Raw genomic sequence first — 14191 nt, forward strand, 5'->3', positions numbered from 1 at the left:
TTGCAGGGGCAGCGGTTCTGTCAGGATCCCAAGAAGCGGCTGGTGTTGCTAGTTGAAGAGGAGCGCCCATAGCCATGCTGCAGGGGATATAGGCTTCGGCTAAACTTCGTTAACAAGTATCGTATATCTGGTGTCATTTGTGATCGTGTGTATCATCTAGATAGATGTATCCATTGCATCCGTTGATAGTTAATTTCCTAACAAGTGTTATTTGAGCCATACTTGGATTAGATCTAAAGGCAGTGCGTGAAAGATCACATAAAGGTACGCAAATTATGCTTCTATAAGGTGTCATGCAACATACGGGCGGTGCGAGAGATGAACATGGCGCAAGGTGAAACATGGCGATGACCGATGTGCACAAATGGTGCAAGTAACGGCTACGACAGGTCGATGTGAGCGTCAATGGTGGCTAAGGTTGCTAGTGAAATGGCGTCGTTGTGGGCGACGCAGACGAGGAGAGTCGTGAGATGCGACAGCCACGTCATCCAGGCGTCCAGGCGTAGTGCGGGTCCGTCATTGGTGGCAATCGGGCACGACTGCCGGATGATGTGGTTGTGGGGCGAAGGATCCGATGTGTTCTGGTAGATGAGCTCAAGATGCGTGGACCAAGTGGATTGGATTTGGATCGGAGGCTTTCGACTCGGGGAGATCGACTCTCACACGGCACGAGGCGTCAAACCTACGTCCGATCGCATTCAAACGCTACTCGGGATTCTTCTCGACGTGCGGAGAATTCAAGCGCATTCATACCGTAAGGGTGGCTAACAGCCCTCTCAGCCTTTCAGAGGGCGTTAAGGTTAACGGGCACGAGGAATCAGCCTTTCAGAGGGCATTAAGGTTAACGGGCATGAGGAAGGTCCATATCCACTTTCTGAGAGGATGGTTAGTACGGCGAGCGTGGGGTGGGTCTTATTCGTCTTTTGAGAGGGCGGTAAGAGGTGACGGTGTCACTATGATATCCTTACCGTCCTATGAAAGGACAACTTTTTTAGAGGGTGGTAAACATCTAGTTATGTAAATCTTGTCATCAGGAGTCTATTTAATTAAATATTTAATATAAAAAAGATAAAAAAAAACTCGAGAATTCAGGCGCATTCAGGCTGTGCGCTGCGTGGGCTGTGCTGTCGCGGTCAGCGTGGCGGCGGAACAGGCCAAGGAGAGCGGGAGCGGCTTGGCTCGGATGGGGCGCGCGAGGCTAGGATAGCCTTGCTTCGAGCGCGTGGCTTGGGACAGCCTAGCACCAAAGGAGATGGCTCAGGTTGGGCGGGCGGCTCAGCAGTCCTGGAGCAAAGGCCCAAGTGCGTCGGATCCCAGTCCCATGCGGGGCGCAATCGGCCCAGTGCTAGAGGCTTCCGAGCAGGTGTTGTGGACTGCGGGAGGCTATGGACACGACCCAATTGCAAGGAGCCTAAGCCCATGTGTGCGCTAAAGTTAGGAATTTTTTTTTATTTTTATTTTTCAATACGCCTATTTCAAAATATTGCACATCTAGCCTACCATCGCTAGTTGTAAGTGCGACAACAAGGTTTCACCTATTCAACGGGCGACACCTTGTGGGGACGATGGTGCAACGGCTAGAAATTAAATACCCTGGCCGATGTAGCGTCTACGTCAACGTGTCACCCAACCAACAAGCAATTCTCAGTCATTACAATAGAATGGGCAATTCTCAGTCCAATCAATGTATAAAAAGTGGTTATAAATGATGTTATTATAGCACATAATCGATATATGTGAAAATTGAAAGTTTATCTAAAAATCAAGATATTTATGTGGTTCTTGTAAAAGGGGTAGTCCTCACAAAGACAATTTAGTTAAACAGAATTAGCATGTCAATGAAAATTGTTGTTTCTGTAACATAAGAGAAACCATATAACATCTCTTCATTGAGTGTAGCTTTGCTAAGTTCATTTGGAGATATGTAGAGATGATGTTTGGCTTACAGCCTCCCCGTAGTACTAGACATATGATGGGTGGATGGCTTAGGGGGATAGGAGCAAAGTTGAAAAAACAAATTCTGGTTAGGTTTTTTTTGACAAAACCCAAATACATTCGTCTATGCTAGTTATCTTCAGGGCTATATATTGAATAAGATTTTAGATAATGATGCAAACAATGGAGGACCAAGATACTGTGCGTGCGGCATGCCGAGTGTTAGTGAGACGATGATAATAGAAATCTTCACGACACATGGGTGAAGGTTTAGTAACAGGATAGAGCAATAGTGAAGAACTTTCTTTGTTTGTTAAACCTCGTTTGTTGGGAGTGTGTCGTGAACGAGTTCTTTCTATGTTAATTTTTTTTTGTTGGAGGGTGAGTGATGATTATATGGTAGATAGATGTCTACATTATAGTTAAAACGTTTGTAATAATTATCGATCATATATATTGAAAGATGTAGAGGCTGAAATATTTTTATTATCTTAATGAATTAAAACTCTCTTTATAAAAGAAAATTGGTTGCGTGCATGCATGTACAGGCATTCCTGTACTTTTCTCTCATTGCGTGAGGAATGGGCAGCATATGCCAATAATTGAAAGAGGCTTACATCTCCTAATTACTCTCCCCAAGAACTAATTAGCCAAGTTATCTTTTGATTAACCAACTGAGATGACCGGGTCAGTCATATATAGTCCAAAGTGCATGACCAAATGCTCAACTGAACGAAAAGCACCTGCTGCCATGTCGCCAAGAACTGGCGCTCGCGTGAGGCATGGCTGCATGCAGAGTGGAATAGATTATTTGCTTCCTTAATTACGTAATTTAGGCCCACACTCCAGCCAAAGCAAACAGGACGTGCTGCTCTTTTTGATTGGCTAGCAAATAAAAAAAGAAGGAAAAAAGGTGAAAGAGATGACCAAGTCTGCATGATGGGAGTAGACACCTACATCAGTTGCAGTTGCACGTCCTGCATGTCCTGGCCATGCATGTACACGTAGTGCGCACTAAAAAATGATTTAGTAGAACAGATAGTTTTATAAAGATGTATGTGTAAAGATTATTATAGACGGCTCTAAATAAGAATTATCTGCAAAGATGATGAGACGTGTTTGGAAGTGGTGAGACGTTTTTAGCACAGACGGTTTTAATTTAGAACCGTCTATAATATTAATACAGACTTCGTATTTGGAGCCGTCCGTGATAAAACAAATATCACAGACGACTCCAAACATGATGGTCTGAGAAAATGGCTGGAGGAGGTGGGATGCTTTACATTAGTACAGACGACTATCCGCTCCCTTGCTCCTGATTGGCCCGTTGCATCCTCCCACGGATCGCACCCCCAAAATCCAATACCCACCGTTAGCTTAGCATCAAATCGAACGACCACCACCCACATCACGCGGATCGCTCCCCTGAAACCCTATAAACGAAGCCCATCCAAATCAAATCGCACAAAAAAAAAGACCAATCTAATCCCTCCTCCACCTCCAAATCCCCTCGGATCCCACAAGATGGACGGCGCCGGCGTTAAGATGAAGAAGGCAGTGGCAGCAGGGAGGAAGTTGTGCAACCCAAAGAAGAGGGAGGTGTCGCGGTCCGTGAAGGCTGGGCTCCAGTTCCCCATCGGTCGCATCGGGCGCTACCTCAAGAAGGGCCGATACGCGCAGCACGTGGGCACCGGCGCTCCCGTATACCTCACCGCCGTCCTCGAGTACCTCACCATCGGTCCTTGAGTACAAGGCGCCCAAGAAGGTCACCACCAAGTCCCCCAAGAAGTAGCAAGCGCTGATCTGATTTGATTAGTCATGTAACGGTGGTGTTCTTGTCTTCTGTGTATCTAGTGTTGCGTCATGTATGTCATGGTTGGATTTAGGTAAGGTCTAGTCTAATTCTAGCTGTAGTTGTTGGTGCTGGGGTTTCTATGGTTTGATAATTTAATAAGAAGAAGGGTAAGTGCCTTGCTTTTTTTCTTGTTTTTGAATCTGATCTTGCAGTCTTGCTCTGCTTGCACAAGTGCCTCGCTTATTCGTGAGGTTACTGTATCTTGGATTGATTTGTGCTGTGAGAGGTAGATCATCAAATGGGGATGAATTTTAGATGAGCTAAATTTCCATTTCAGATGGCTCAGATAATGAGTCGTCTGAACTTACTATGCTAGTTCAGACGGCTCCTATATCGAGTCATCTATACTATTTCACTAGTTTAGACGGCTTAATCACCGAGCCGTCTGTACTAATTATTTGTACAGATGGTTCGAACACTATCTATATAAATCTAATTTGTACAGACTCTTTTTCAAAGACGGTTCAAAAAAGTATCCTGCACGGGGTTTTTGAACCGTCTGAACAAAGATTTCTACAGTAGTGGCAGGAGTGACTTGTACCACCAAAAATATGATGAGAGTGATCTAAACCCCTCTATATATGTGCACACATATGATGAGAGTGAAACATATACATAACTAGACAATTTATAGAGTAGGAAGTTTTAGCTATATTATACATGGAGGTAGCTTAAAAGATCAAATGATCCGCTCCATATATTTGCGGAAGTTCCGGAAAAATCTACGGAGAGTTTGTAAAATTTTTAAGTTCCGTCTATTCACTCCTCTCTAGGTGACATCAGATACTTTTCAGTTAGGCTATAAATTGTAGCATGTGAATGATAAGCATTACTCAGTTTAATACTTTTCAGTTAGGCTATAAATTGTAGCATGTGAATGATAAGCATTACTCAGTTTGTTCTTAATTCCAAACTTCTGATAATGCATAGCATAAGAAATTAAATTTCTTAAGAACATTTGTCCCAACAGTCACCAAGTCAAGTTCTCTATCAGGTAATGCATGAATATATGGAATTTGAAATAGTTTGTGTATGACTAAATACTGTTGCAATCACTTGGATTGATAACCGGGAAACATTCAAAAGCCTTTAGACCGCTAGACCGCCACTCTGGAAACACTGGAACCCTTCAAGGTGCCAGGCAAGGAGAGGCAAAGGAAGGGAGACAAGTTGTTTGGTTCCTTGCCTTGCCATCTTCTTCTCTACTCTTCGTCCGTGATCAGTTGTCAACAGAGCAAGGAACGGAAGGCATAGCGAAACTCAATACAAGGGAGATAACTATACGAATCACAACCCAAAACTGAGCTAAAATTGATCAAATTCTGATGCTAAATTATTGAAACCGCCACAGCCCAAAACTGAGCTGAAGTTGATCAAATTCTGATGCTAAATTATTGAAATCGCTACTAATTGTATCAAGCAAGGAAGTATTTTAGGATCCGTTGCAATGCACGGGCACTCAACCAATATCTATTAAAGTACGAGTACATAGAGACATGCATCACCATGTCAAGTTAAATATAATTGACATTGTATTTTCATTAATTCAAAATTGAGATGGTTGCACTTGTACGTATTTGCCCTAATTATGATTTGAATTCATGATTTTGAGATTCTTTTTGTTGTCTCTTAAAACCGTCTCTATGATTTGGGCACGGTTATGCAAACCATCTCTAAGCTTTTGAGATGGGAGCAATGGCAATGCCTTTAAGACAGGGCCGTTGTTAAAACCGTCTCTAGGTTATCTAGAGACGGGTATACCCGTGTCTAGAAGGCATAAAATCTGTTCTCTACCAGGATATTTTGCCGTAGTGGCGCTGTTGGTACATGAACTGCCTTTTCATCGGCAATTTGATATCAGCCTTCCAATTCTTGATCAGATGGCCTTGAAGGCATAAGAAATCTTGGCCATCCGCCTCCTGGTCTAAACTCGAAGACACTGAACTGATCAATTTATTGAATGTGCAGTGGAGGTGCGCATTTAGCTGAACTTCAGGTACTGAAAGATGGAGATATGGAATCAAACAGTACACTTAGGATATGAATCAAATAGTGCACATTTAGCTAAACTGCAGGTACTGATCTGATCAATTTATCGATCAGATGGATATGAAGGCACCACAAGGCGTTGCCTCTAACAACTCTGAACTGGTGGACTGAATGACAGATTAAACATAAGAGCCTGTTTGGCACCCCGTTGGATAGATAGAAATGGTTCGAGAGCCTTAAATACAGATTTCACTTGTTGAATGGCTAGAGTATGGCTGTGCATGAAGTAGTTGCTGTAAATTGTACTATGCTACGGATCCTGAATAATTGCATGCCCGCATGGAATTATATGTACATTTCTGTTCCTTACTTTTTTAGCAGGATGCTATCTCCTTTGGCCTATAAATAAGAGATGTCGACAGCTCTAAGTTAGCAGAGACAGAGAACCCATGGATTCATGGGGAGTGCTAGTTTATACCTCGTATGGATGTAAAACTTTGTTATCATGCTATGGTAGGTCTGGGAGGCATTGGGAGTCTTTTTTTTCCCGCTAGGTTATTTAGATAGAGCTCACGGATGGATTAAACATAACCAGATACATTCGTTGTTGGGTTACCCTACAATTCTTCTGAGTGGGAAGTGACAGTGCCGAGCAGAAGTATTAGATGTCGTAGGTCTTGGGGTCGCCCCAGGTACATACTCCGTGTACCTTGGGGCCTTGGGAACGGAGTGGTAGGCATGATTACGATGATCTAGCTTCAGCAGAGTTAGTAAATTGCAGGAACATACTATGTTATGTTTCTGAAGCGTACTAGTTGTGTATTTCAGTTATCATATAGTAAGCACCCCTGCTTCATATATGAAAATCTTTTATTTTGGAACACGGATTCAAATATTCAATTGGATAAAGAATACAGGCCCTAAGATTTTTCGATTGCTAGTTTTTTTTTTCCTGAAAGGGCGGTAAGAGCAGTGCCGGTTTTTTTAAATAGAAGGGAAGAATTAATCCAGTTTATAAGGGAAAACAGGTCCAAAATTTTTACAACTGTACGGTTTAAAGGAGTCGGTAGACAACTCTGAGACGACAATACGAACTTGAAACAGAACACCCATACCAGAGTCACAACCAGACAACAGATAGTTCCAACCCAACTCAACTCACGTGCTAACCGACCAAACAACTATATCTCACACAACTCGGACGGTGGAGCCCTGCTCCCACGCCGCCACAACTCGGCTGACAGAGTCCTGCTCCCACGCTGCCACAACACAACTCGATCGGCGAAGTCATGCTCCCACATCGCATCTCTCTGACACATAAGACAACAGAGCGTCGCTTTGTATTCTCCATTTTCGATTGCCAGCTAAAAGGTTCGGTAAATTTGATTAGTAGACTGATTTCAAAAGAGAACAACTAAGGCATGGCCACCTGTATCCATATATTAACTCCAAACTGAAGTGTACAATTGATCGAACACGCATGACCCCGATTGAATGCAGAATACGCTGAATATGAAACTCTGTTACGTGCCTAGTGAGGGAACTGGCCTCTTCAATCCGTCAAGCAGCCCCTGTTCGATCCCATCTTGCAGCAACACAGCTGCAATCTGAGAGAGATGAACGCTTCCTTACAAACATTTCTTCTTGGTGGAAAGAGAGATTATCAGTTCGTGGATGCCATTCCAATGTCTTTGCTATGTTAGGCTTTGGTGGAATCTGGAACTCTTCTATCACAAGCCGAATGCAGTGTAATATCTTGCTGATCCTTGTGCTCCTCAAGAGTTTAATGGAAAGACATGGACCTATAGTTGTGCAAATTAATTTTGCTTCAAACTACTTGCTGCATCTCGCAGGGTCATCTCTATTGAACCTGGTCTGTCGGGGGACAACTTTTTGTTGTGAATGACGGCGAATAAACGACGAAGAACACAAGATCAAATCACAGCGGAGACACAAGATTTAACGTGGAAAACCCCTCCAATTCGAAGTGGAAAAACCACGGGCGCCAGCCAGCAAACACTCCTCACTATTATCAAGAGTCGGGTTACAACGCCGTGCGGCGGCTTACAAGAGAATGAATGAATCGGTCGCAGTGGAACCCTAGCGACGGGTATATGCTCCGGCCCAAGCCTCCCGGCGACGGGCCTCCGCTTCGCTCCGTCAGAAGTCGGCCTTTGTCTTGGGCAATGAATTTGGAACATCTTCAACAAACTCCACCTTGAGACAAATTCACCTTGTAGCATAAATCAACACCTTCATCCTGAACATAACAAAGAAAATACCACTGGCGCCAAATAGCCTCTTGGGCTAATCCACTAAACCAACTAAGCTTGAGCACAGCTCAAACTTAGCAACAGGAACAGGTTTAGTCATCATATCAGCAGGATTATCATGAGTACTGATCTTGCATACCTTTAACTTACCATCTTCGATCACATCACGAACAAAATGGTACTTGATGTCAATATGTTTAGTCCTCTCATGAAACATCTGATCTTTGGTAAGATAAATGGCACTTTGACTGTCACAAAATAGATTAATGCAAGAATTAACTCCACACAGCTCAGCGTACAAACCTTTCAGCCAAATTAATTCCTTGCACGCCTCAGAAACAGCCATGTACTCTGCTTCAGTAGTAGACAAAGCAACAACCGACTGCAATGTAGCCCTCCAACTCACAGCACAACTGCCAACTGTAAACACATAACCAGTGAGAGACCTGCGCCTGTCCAGATCAGCAGCATAATCTGAATCCACATAACCAATAAGTCCCTTCTGAGTTCTGCCAAATTTCAAACAAGAATCTGCTGTGCCTCTGAGGTACCTGAAAATCCACTGAGCTGCCCTCCAATGTTCTTTACCAGGATTAGACATATATCTACTAACCAAACTCATAGCATATGACAAATCTGGACGAGAGCAAACCATGGCATATATCAAAGACCCAACAGCACTAGAATAAGGAACTCTTGACATGTATTCAATATCTGTATCTGTACTAGGACACTGTGCAGCTGACAATTTAAAGTGAGGTGCAATAGGAGTACTAACAGGCTTTGCATTATGCATGTTGAAACGCTGAAGAACTTTCTTAATATAATTTTGCTGACTAAGAAATAACAAACCAGATTTTCTGTCTCTAGTAATTTCCATACCGAGAATTTTCTTAGCAGCACCAAGATCTTTCATGTCAAACTCACTACTCAACAATTTCTTCAATTTAGTGATTTCAACCTTACTCTTGGCAGCAATCAGCATATCATCAACATACAACAGCAAGTATATAGGTGATCCATTAACATGCATGATGTAAACACAGCTATCATATTTAGACCTCTTAAAACCGTGCAACAGCATAAATGAATCAAACCTCTTGTTCCACTGACGAGGGGACTGCTTCAAACCATACAAGGATCTCTTCAACTTGCAAACAAATTTCTCCTTGCCAGGCACTATGAACCCTTCAGGCTGGTCCATGTATATATCCTCCTCAAGCTCTCCATGCAAAAACGCAGTCTTCACATCTAACTGCTCAAGCTCAAGATCATGTGAAGCAACAATACTAAAAAAAGTACGAATGGAACTGTGCTTTACCACTGGAGAGAACACATCATTATAGTCAATATCGGGAATCTGACTGTAGCCTTTTGCTACTAACCTTGCCTTAAACTTTGGAGGCTCACTTGGAGTTAAACCCTCCTTTCTCTTGAAGATCCATTTGCAGCGGATGGTCTTCTTCTTGTTAGGCAAAGGAACAACCTCCCATGTGCTATTCTTCTCAAGAGACTGCATCTCCTCATGCATAGCTGAAATCCACTTCTCACGGTCACTACAACCAATGGCTTCACGATAAGTTGCTGGCTCATGAGTATTCTCCACCTGTTCAGCACAACTCAAAGCATAATAAGTCAAATTACATTCTTCAATAAGACGGGCTGGAGGTCCACAGCCCCTCTTTGACCTGCGATGAGCAATAGGCAATTCCTCCTCTGACTGCAAAACAGGAGGTGAGTGCTGCTGAACATCATCATGAGTGTCGTCATCAGCAACTTCATCATCATGAGTATCAACTGGCTCCACCTGCACACCTTCCTCATCATCCACATGCTCCACCTGCACACTGGTAAACTGCAGCTCCCTTTCAGGACTCTCTGGAACATGATCTGAGGACAAACTGTCATTAAACATCACAGATTCATTGAAAACAACACTTCTACTCATAAAAGTCTTTCCTGTTTCGGGATTCCACAATTTATATCCTTTAACTCCCGAACCATAACCAAGAAAAAGACACTTAATAGCTCTAGGCTCTAATTTTCCATTATCAACATGAGCATAAGCAGTGCAGCCAAAAACTTTCAACTGTGAATAATCTGCAGGTGTACCAGACCATACCTCAATGGGAGTTTTCTTAATAAGTGGAATAGAAGGCGACCTGTTTATCAAGTAACATGCGGTGTTAGCTGCTTCAGCCCAAAAACGCTTGCTCATCCTTGCATTGGACAGCATGCAACGAGCCTTTGAAATGATGGTTCTGTTCATACGTTCGGCCACACCATTCTGCTGCGGAGTGTGCGGTATGGTGTGATGCCTAACAATGCCTTCTTGCCTGCAATAATCATCAAAAGCATCCGAACAAAACTCTCCACCATTATCAGTACGAAGCAATTTCACCTTTCTTTCAGTTTGTCTTTCTATCATAACTTTCCAATTCTTAAATGCAGCAAAGGTATCATCTTTATTTTTCAGAAAATAAGGCCAAACTCTTCTAGAGTAATCATCAATAATTGTAAGCATGTAACGAGCACCACCAAGAGAAGGCTTACGGGAAGGACCCCATAAATCAGCATGTACATAATCAAGAGTACCTTTGGTGGTATGAACTGAGGTGTTGAATTTTACCCTTTTATGCTTCCCAAAAATACAATGCTCACAGAACTTTATGCTACTCGAAGTGCAGCCATCCAGCAAGTTTCTCTTCATCAATTCTGCCATACCAAGTTGACTCATATGTCCCAAACGCATATGCCAAAGGTTAGTCTTACTAGGTTCAGCATTAGTAACAGCAGCAGCAGCGGAAACAGAACCATGTAAAGTACTTCCTCTAAGGACATATAACTTTGCAGAATTAAGATCACCTTTCAAACAAAGAAGAGAACCTTTTGATACCTTTAGAACACCATCTGAACCGGAATAATGAAAACCTTCTGCATCAAGCGTGCTGAGTGAGATGAGATTTCTGGACATCCCTGGTATGTACCTCACATTCTTCAGCGTGCGTGTTATGCCATCATGTGCCTTGATCTGAACAGAGCCGATCCCCACAATGTCACACGGGTTGTCGTCTCCCATACGCACAACATCTCCTTTCTGCACAGGCTTATAGGAACTAAACCAATTTCTGTTAGTGCAGATATGAAATGAACATGCAGAATCAAGTATCCATTCATCATGACGAGAAACACAACCAGCAAAAACTACCAGACAATCTCCAGATTCGGAATTTTCAGCACCAGAAACAACAGAAGCATTACCATCATGATTGCCTTTCCTCTTCTCCTTATTCTTAAGTTTCAGACAATCCTCAATAAAATGGCTTTTCTTTTTGCAATACTTACAGAACTTTTTAGGCGGCTTGGACTTTGAACGGCCTCTGCCATCGTAGCTCTTGTCACGACCGTTGTTGTCATTGGAGGATCTATGCTCAGATCTGCCTCTCACATGCAGTGCTTCGCCCTTGGAGGACGACTGCCCGTCAGACTGCACCATGCCTTTCATCTTCTCCCTGGACTGGAGTGCCTCAACAACTTCCGCAAGGGTTAGTTCATCACGGCTCAAAAGTATGGTGTCACGGAAATGAGAATACGAATTTGGCAGTGAACATAACAGTAAAAGACCTAAGTCCTCATCATCATACTTAACCTCCATCGACACTAGGTCGGCCACGATCTCCTTGAAGGCAGATAAATGGCTCATCACCGAATCACCCTCCTTCATCTTGAGAGTGAACAACTTCATCTTCATATGCATCTTACTGGTTAGATCCTTGGACATGCAGATCGATTCCAGTTTCAACCAGAGCTCTGCAGCAGTCTTTTCCTGCAGCACCTCTTGCAAAATATCATTATGGAGATGAAGCTGAATTAAAGACATAGCCTTACGATCCCTCCTGATTTCCTCAGGAGTCCACTCAGCCTTTGTTTTCTTCCCGAAGCCCTCCAGCGCCTCATCATAATCATCCTTCTGCGCCAGGATGGCCCGCATCTTGACTTGCCATAGCGAGAACCGAGTCTTGTAATCCAGCGGCGGTAGATCGAACTTCATCGACGTCGTCATGATCTGCAACCACAGCTCTGGTACCACTTGTTGTGAATGACGGCGAATAAACGACGAAGAACACAAGATCAAATCACAGCGGAGACACAAGATTTAACGTGGAAAACCCCTCCAATTCGAAGGGGAAAAACCACGGGCGCCAGCCAGCAAACACTCCTCACTATTATCAAGAGTCGGGTTACAACGCCGTGCGGCGGCTTACAAGAGAATGAATGAATCGGTCGCAGTGGAACCCTAGCGACGGGTATATGCTCCGGCCCAAGCCTCCCGGCGACGGGCCTCCGCTTCGCTCCGTCAGAAGTCGGCCTTTGTCTTGGGCAATGAATTTGGAACATCTTCAACAAACTCCACCTTGAGACAAATTCACCATCTGGAGACTTAAATACAGATTTCACTTGTTGAATGGCTAGAGTATGGCTGTGCATGAAGTAGTTGCTGTAAATTGTACTATGCTACGGATGCTCAATAATTGCATGCCTGCATGGAATTATATGTACATTTCTGTTCCTTACTTTTTTAGCAGGATGCTATCTCCTTTGGCCTATAAATAAGAGATGTCGACAGCTCTAAGTTAGCAGAGACAGAGAACCCATGGATTCATGGGGAGTGCTAGTTTATACCTCGTATGGACGTAAAACTTTGTTATCATGCTATGGTAGGTCTGGGAGGCATTGGGAGTCTTTTTTTTCCCGCTAGGTTATTTAGATAGAGCTCACGGATGGATTAAACATAACCAGATACATTCGTTGTTGGGTTACCCTACAATTCTTCTGAGTGGGAAGTGACAGTGCCGAGCAGAAGTATTAGATGTCCTAGGTCTTGGGGTCGCCCCAGGTATATACTCCGTGTACCTTGGGGCCTTGGGAACAGAGTGGTAGGCATGATTACGATGATCTAGCTTCAGCAGAGTTAGTAAATTGCAGGAACATACCATGTTATGTTTCTGAAGCGTACTAGTTGTGTATTTCAGTTATCATATAGTAAGCACCCCTGCTTCATATATGAAAATCTTTTATTTTGGAACACGGATTCAAATATTCAATTGGATAAAGAATACAGGCCCTAAGATTTTTCGATTGGTAGTTTTTTTTTTCCTGAAAGGGCGGTAAGAGCAGTGCCGGTTTTTTTAAATAGAAGGGAAGAATTAATCCAGTTTATAAGGGAAAACAGGTCCAAAATTTTTACAACTGTACGGTTTAAAGGAGTCGGTAGACAACTCTGAGACGACAATACGAACTTGAAACAGAACACCCATACCAGAGTCACAACCAGACAACAGATAGTTCCAACCCAACTCAACTCACGTGCTAACCGACCAAACGACTATATCTCACACAACTCGGACGGTGGAGCCCTGCTCCCACGCCGCCACAACTCGGCTGACAGAGTCCTGCTCCCACGCTGCCACAACACAACTCGATCGGCGAAGTCATGCTCCCACATCGCATCTCTCTGACACATAAGACAACAGAGCGTCGCTTTGTATTCTCCATTTTCGATTGCCAGCTAAAAGGTTCGGTAAATTTGATTAGTAGACTGATTTCAAAAGAGAACAACTAAGGCATGGCCACCTGTATCCATATATTAACTCCAAGCTTAAGTGTACAATTGATCGAACAAGCATGACCCCGATTGAATGGAGAATACGCTGAATATGAAACTCTGTTACGTGCCTAGTGAGGGAACTTGCCTCTTCAATCTGTCAAGCAGCCCCAGTTCGATACTTCGATCCCATCTTGCAGCAACACAGCTGCAATCTGAGAGAGATGAACGCTTCCTTACAAACATTTCTTCTTGATGGAAAGAGAGATTATCAGTTCGTGGATGCCATTCCAATGTCTTTGCTATGTTAGGCTTTGGTGGAATCTGGAACTCTTCTATCACAAGCCGAATGCAGCGTAATATCTTGCTGATCCTTGTGTTCCTCAAGAGTTTAATGGAAAGACATGGACCTATAGTTGTGCAAATTAATTTTGCTTCAAACTACTTGCTGCATCTCGCAGGATCATCTCTATTGAACCTAGTCTGTCGGGAGACAACTTTTCTGGAGACTTACGTGTTACTGGTGCGACAAAT

The sequence above is a fragment of the Phragmites australis genome, chromosome 23 (genome assembly GCF_958298935.1).
Source record: "Phragmites australis chromosome 23, lpPhrAust1.1, whole genome shotgun sequence".
NCBI lineage: Eukaryota > Viridiplantae > Streptophyta > Magnoliopsida > Poales > Poaceae > Phragmites > Phragmites australis.